The sequence below is a fragment of the Salvelinus fontinalis genome, chromosome 15 (assembly GCF_029448725.1).
Source record: "Salvelinus fontinalis isolate EN_2023a chromosome 15, ASM2944872v1, whole genome shotgun sequence".
NCBI lineage: Eukaryota > Metazoa > Chordata > Actinopteri > Salmoniformes > Salmonidae > Salvelinus > Salvelinus fontinalis.
This window is the reverse complement of record NC_074679.1, coordinates 47,581,735-47,588,551: the sequence shown is the minus strand read 5'-3', so window position 1 is coordinate 47,588,551 and position 6,817 is coordinate 47,581,735. Positions and strand designations below refer to the sequence as shown.

The window sequence follows — 6,817 nt, the reverse complement described above, 5'->3', positions numbered from 1 at the left end:
TCTTGCTTCACGTAGCCTAGTAAACTCGCCCTGGTAAATTACATCACGCTGCAATTAACATTCACTCTCTGAGTGTGTTCCTAGACTCTTTTTTCAACGTTTCATGCTGTAGTATCGTCCGGTATAACCCCGGTTGTCCGTGTCTCTCATGCACGTAGAGAGACTGAGAGAGTTCAGGGGAATGTGCCACCGTGCCGTGGATCCCGATTCTCCAGTCCCTCCGATTCTCCAGTCCCTAAATGCATCCCGTATTCCTTTAAAGGGCCAAATGCAGGATCAAATTTCGCAGGGAGTCAAGCCCACTTGTGTCAGGAACTATGGTAGGAACTGCACAGGATATTGCATCAGAGCTCAACGCTGATCTTATTTGAGAATTGATTGTGTTCTAAGTGGTAGATAGCTGATTACTATAGTGTAAACAGACTATGAGAGGATGATCCGTTTCGGATCGAAACGTTCTCAATAAATCGGTGGAATTGGGAGCTTTAACGGTGTGCGGCCTTCTTGTTCTATACTTGTATTCTTTAATAGCCCAGCACCTATGTTTTTAATGATGATTACTGATGGTTTCAGTATGTGCGTTTGACCACTAAACCTTTCAATAAACTAGTAGTAACCTGAATTATTTCACAAATCAGTAGACTGTATTGTTTTGTCTATAAGTCTGTCCTTTGTGAGTGTCCAGTATAGCCTAATGTCTTATTTCGGTTTAATCACCTACAGTTTTACTAGAAAGAAACGTTTTTAGACTGTGGTGTGAGAGTTAACTATTAATGAATCATTAGCCAGGCTGTAAAAGTTTTGTGAGCGGATAATTAGGCCTGTTTTAGACTGGGGTTTCTACCTACTAAACACTACTACATTCCACCTCGGCGTCAGATACACACAGTAGCCTACTATGCCTGTCCTAGTTCAGTAGATCTACCTGGTTTCAATGGTTTTACGTCTGATTTGAGATATTCATTGGTTTGTTAGCAAATGTGGTTCCATCAGCAGAGCAACGTTGAAGAGGTTTAATTCCATATAGATGCGTAAGCACATAGCAGTTGTCTTCAGTGAGTAAAGCAATGGTAGCCTGGTCCCAGATCTGTTTGTGCTGTCTTGTCATCACCTGTGGTCATTGTCATGTTTGGACACAACATAGGACTGGCTGTCCGGGACAAACACCTCATACAAGCCCATGACAATGACCATCGAAGTTGGCTATAGAGCACAAGCAGATCTGGGACCAGGCTAGAGCAATCTGGAAGCGTTTAGATTGTTGCATTGCATGTGGAACAATACGCCAACCTGGGCTTGAACCAAGGGCCCTCTGAACACCTCAACATCTGCCTCCCACGAAGCACCGCTACCTATCGCTCCAAAAGCGATAAAGCTGAACACTTACATTTCCCTCACTAACTTTAAACATCAGCTATCTGAGCAGCTAACCGATCGCTGCAGCTGTACATAGTCCATCTGTAAATAGCCCACCCAATCTACCTACCTCATCCCCATATTGTTTTTATTTACTTTGCTGCTCTTTTGCACACCAGTATCACTACTTACACGCCATCATCTGCTCATCATCATCTGCTCGTCTATCACTCCAGTGTTAATCTGCTAAATTGTAATTACTTTGCTACTATGGCCTACTTATTGCCAGAACCTCCTCATGCCATTTGCACACACAGTATATAGACTTTCTTTTTTTAATATTGTGTTATTGACTGTATGCTTGTTTATTCCATGTAACTCTGTGTTGTTGTTTCTGTCGCACTGCTTTGCTTTATCTTGGCCAGGTCGCAGTTGTAAATGAGAACTTGTTCTCAACTGGCCTACCTGGTTAAATAAAGGTGAAATTAAAAAAAAGTTTAAAAAAAATCCTCTGCAAGGGAAACAACTCCTTCAAGGTCTCAGAGTGAGTGAAGTCATCGATTGAAACACTACTAACGCGCACCGCTAACTAGCTAGCCATTTTACACCGGATACACGTGTGTGATATACCCAAATAAATCATTCACAGTTTAGGTGCCATAAGTGGAATATACAAATGCCTAAATCTACACTATTATGAAAGACCAGTTAAAAACAGGATGACACACACACACACACACACACAGTTTTTATGGGCTTATGACCTACAGTAAAGAGCATGGAGAGATGAGGTCACTACCAGCCGCGCACACACATACACACACTAGGGCTGAGCGATTAACCCGAAATGTCGGGTATTTTTCCGTTTTTAAACAACTAATTGACCAACATTGGTTAAATTGTTTGAATTCCATCATGTGACTTTTATTAATTGATTTATTCTGTGTTGTTACAGCATTCAACCCACATAATGCATAGTGTAATTAATGTCCCCCCAAAAATATTTTACCGAAATCCAACCGACCTCAAAAAGCACTAATCGCTCAACACTAAACACACACACACACGCGCACGCACGCACGCACGCACGCACGCACGCACACACACACACACACACACACGCACACACGCACATGCACACAAACACGGTCCATGTGGTAGGTGCAAAGAAATGGAACATTAAAATACATGTAGTACACTAAAACACACAAACACACTTCTGTAACACATATTCACTGAGTATACCAAACATCAGGAACACCGTCTTAATATTGTGTTACACCCCTTTTGCCCTCAGAACAGCCTCAATCCGTCAGGACATGGACTCTACAAGGTGTCGAAAGTGTTCCACAGGGATGCTGGCCCATGCTGACTCCAATGTTTCCCACAGTTGTGTCAAGTTGGCTGGATGGTGGTGGGCCATTCTTGATACACACAGGAAACTGTTGAGTGTGAAAACCCCAGCAGCTTTGCTGTTTTTGCCACAAACCAGTGTGCCTGGTACCGACTACTATACAACGTTCAAAGGCACTTAAATCTCTTGTCTTGCCCATTCACCCGCTGAATGGCACACTTAGACAATCCATGTCTCAATTGTCTCAAGGCTTCAACGTCCTTCTTTAACTCGTCTCCTCCTCTTCATCTACACTGATTGAAGTGGATTTAACATGTGACATCAGTAAGGGATCATAGCTTTCAGCTGGATTCACCTGGTCAGTCTATGTCATGGAAAAAGCAGCTTTTCTTAATGTTTTGTATGCTCAGTGTATTAAGTCTTTATAAAGTTCTCAGAACATCATGATTGATTATTTGAGTGTACTGTATATGGTATATATGTACTTGTGTCTGGACAGAGCTAATGTACTGTGCTGCTACTCTCTCCCCTCTGCTACTCTAAACACTCCTTACTTTAGCCAGCTCACCAGTCTCTCTCTCTCTCTCTCTCTCTCTCTCTCCTCTCTCTCTCTCTCTCTCTCTCCTCTCTCTCTCTCTCTCTCTCCTCTCTCTCTCTCTCTCTCTCTCTCTCTCTCTCCTCTCTCTCTCTCTCTCTCTCTCTCTCTCTCTCCTCTCTCTCTCTCTCTCTCTCTCTCTCTCTCTCTCTCTCTCTCTCTCTCTCTCTCTCTCTCTCTCTCTCTCTCTCTCTCTCTCTCTCTCTCTCTCTCAGCCCATTGTTGGTATAATAGCTCAGCCGCTGCTCATTTACTGCAGTGGAACTGGTTTAGCACTGGCTTGTGTCTGTTTGTTGGGGCTGGAGAGGAAATGTTCAGAGCCCTATCTAGGGCCCTGGCTGGAAAGGAGAGAGGCTGGATGGTTGGCCTGACCTGAGCTGCACAATGTGCTCCAGTGCTCCCAGTCACAACAATGTCTGCCTGTCAGGCCTACAGGGTTTACATCAGGGATCATCAACTAGATTCAGCCACGGGCTGATTTTCTTCTTGAGCGAGTGGTCAGGGGGCTGGAACATAATACAAAAAGATTTGACCTTATGACCAAAAGTATGTGGACACCTGCTCCTTAATCATGGGCATTCATATGGAGTTGGTCCCTCCTTTGCTGCTATAACAGCCTCCATTCTTCTGGGAAGGCTTTCCGATAGATGTTGGAACATTGCTGCGGGGCGATTAGGTCTGGCTCGCAGTCGGCGTTCCAATTCATCCCAAAGGTGTTTGATGGGGTTGAGGTCAGGGCTTCCACACCGATCTCGACAAACAATTTCTGTATGGACCTCGCTTTGTGCACGGCAGCGTTTTGTCATGCTGGAACAGGAAAGGGCCTTCCCCAAACTGTTGCCCCAAAGTTGGAAGCACAGAATCATCTAGAATGCCACTTTACAGTTGGCATAATGCATTCGGGCAGGTAGCGTTCTCCTGGCATCCGTCAAACCCAGATTTGTCCTTCGGAATGCCAGATGGTGAAGCGTGATTCATCACTCCAGAGAATGCTTTTCCACTGCTCCAGAGTCCAACACCACTCCAGCCGATGCTTGGCATTGCACATGGTTATCTCAGGCTTGTGTGTGGATGCTCGGTCATGAACACCCATTTCATGAAGCTCCCGACAAACAGTTATTGCTTCTAGAGGCAGTTTGGAACTCGGTAGTGAGTGTTGCAACCGAGGACAGGCGATTTTTATGTGCTATGTACTTCCGCACTCGGCGGTCTGACCATTTCACGGCTGAGCCATTGTTGCTCCTAGACGTTTCAGCTCTGGCAGGGCAGAAAGTTGATGAACTGACTTGTTGGAAAGGTGGCATCCTATGACAGTGCCATGTTGAAAGTCACAGAGCTCTTCAGTATGGGCCATTCTCCTGCCAATGTTTGTCTATGGAGAATGCATTGCTGTGTGCTCAATGTTCAACGGGTGTGGCTGAAATAGCCAAATCCACTAATTGATGTCCACCTACTTTTAGCCATGTAGTGTATAATATTTTACTAAAACATAATCATTTCAAACCATTTATCTCTATTTTTGGGGAAAACTTAGGGAGCCAAATAGAATCACCTGTGAGCCAAATTTGGCCCGCGGGCCGCCAGTTGGGGAACCCTGGTTTGTGTGGTCTGCTCTCTCTGCTCTAGGTGTTGCCAGTGCAGTAAAGGTGTCAGCATTCTTCTGAGACAAAAAAGTTTGGAAGATTCCGAGCATATATTATGACGACATTTTGTGACATTTTTGTTCGTTTTGGACTTCGGAATCCGGCTGTTCGGGGACACAGAAAATTCTGGATGCAAGCCGAAGTCAGCAACCGAAGTGTACGCCCCTTCGTAGGTGATTGGTCAACAGGAGGGATTTTAAAATGTTTTAGTAGCGATTCTTCAATCAAGTCTTTGTTGTCATTCAACGACAGACGACTCGTTTTCATGGACATTTTTTCTTTGAGAAATACTACACATACTACACAATACACAATACTAAACATCTTGGTTAGACATACAATTGCGGAACTAAGATCTCCTCAGCAAAAATGTCAAAATGAATGAAAGATTTCTTGAGTTATTTTAGATCATTTCAGACTATTGTGAGGAAGTGTATACTGGCTACAACATCTCAAAATGGACAAACAGTACTTTTCCCACTTTGACATTTTTTTTCAAGCAGAGGTATTTTAAGGGAGTATGCGAACACATTAGTTCGGTTCGCCTAGCCGACTACTGCCTCGATAATCCATGCTTTCTGGGAACGCTATAAAGTCTGGAAGCTGTTGGCGGATCTAGAAAGTTGACTGTCTGAAGTACGACAATGTAAACATACTTTTAATCCGTCTGTCTGCATATTTCAAGACATGGCATATGGGGGTGTAGTGAGACACCCAATGGGCTGGACAATTCTCTTCTTATCACTCATCTTGAGAAACAGATACTAAAACGTGGAAATGAATCAATCCGCCACCATTAACATAATGAAAAATCGACTGATTTATTATTGAAATATTGAAAGTGCGTGGGCTACAGAGAGAAACAAAATGGGGCAGTTTCAGTAGTTCCCAGTGGGTCATCTGTTGACTGTACTAGACCAGGACTGAAGAAGGACCTGGAAACCTTCATACTACTGAGCCAGTAGTACCACCCAGTTCAGCACCCATTACAGACAGAACCCACTGTTGATCTGAATGGCATGGTTGAATGTCGAGGTCATTTCATTGGTTGGATCAGTGACCTGGATTGAAGGAAGATTGTGATTGGCCACTACAGGGTGTAATATTGAAGCCCCTAACCTTGCCACGGCTTTTTATTGTACAACCTTGGCTCGTCCATGTACCCATTTCACGTGTTGACTAGTTGTTTGAAGACTGGAGAGCTTGTCTTAGTTAGGCCAACAAATAGGTCTGTTTTTCCCTCGTGATGTCCTATGAGCCGTGTTACTGCCATTTGGCCAGGCAGAGGGAACCACAGCCAGAGAGGAGTGGAACAACATGGTGGAAACTCACTATAAAAAGAAAATAAACAAAATCCCATTTTTACAGCAGCAACGTGAGGGAGGACGACACACAGCTAAAGATGAGAGAAGAACAGGAGAAGAGAGAGAGAGAGAGAAGGACCGGAAGAGAAGAGCTTCATTTGACTTAGAAGGAGACAACAGGCAGTGTTCATAAATGATGTTATTATACCTCGGACCAGAGTAATGAGTTGAGTAAAATACCACGACATAATTTTCTTATTTGCTTATTCTGACATGTTTTATTTTTGGAAGACCTTCGACATCTCCTGTTGCTTTGTGTTACGTGTTACACAAAGTATGTTCAGGATGTTTTCCATTGTTGTTGGTGACTGTGATGTATTGAAAATGTCAAATAAAATGTTTGAAAGAAAAGGGGGGGGGGGGAAAAATCGTTTTTTTTTTCTTTCTTACTTTAAAGACAAGGCCATTAGCTTTACCTCTCCCTCTTTTGCTCTGTCGTTCCCCTCCTCTTCTCCCTCTTCCTTTCCTAGTAACTCTGTGTGTGTGGTCTGTTTAGTTGTGGTGT

The 6,817-nt window shown here is 43.7% G+C and overlaps 1 protein-coding gene across 1 annotated transcript in view; it reads right to left on the bottom strand.

Annotated features, from left to right (window-relative positions):
• plekhh1 (pleckstrin homology domain containing, family H (with MyTH4 domain) member 1) overlaps window positions 1-310 on the bottom strand; it is a 64,872-nt gene extending 64,562 nt beyond the window's left edge. Inside the window, exon 1 of the mRNA XM_055864035.1 lies at window positions 1-310. This exon is cut by the window's left edge and continues 46 nt beyond it. The gene's annotated coding sequence lies outside the window, so the exon portion shown is untranslated.
• Between the last annotated feature and the right edge of the window lie 6,507 nt (window positions 311-6,817).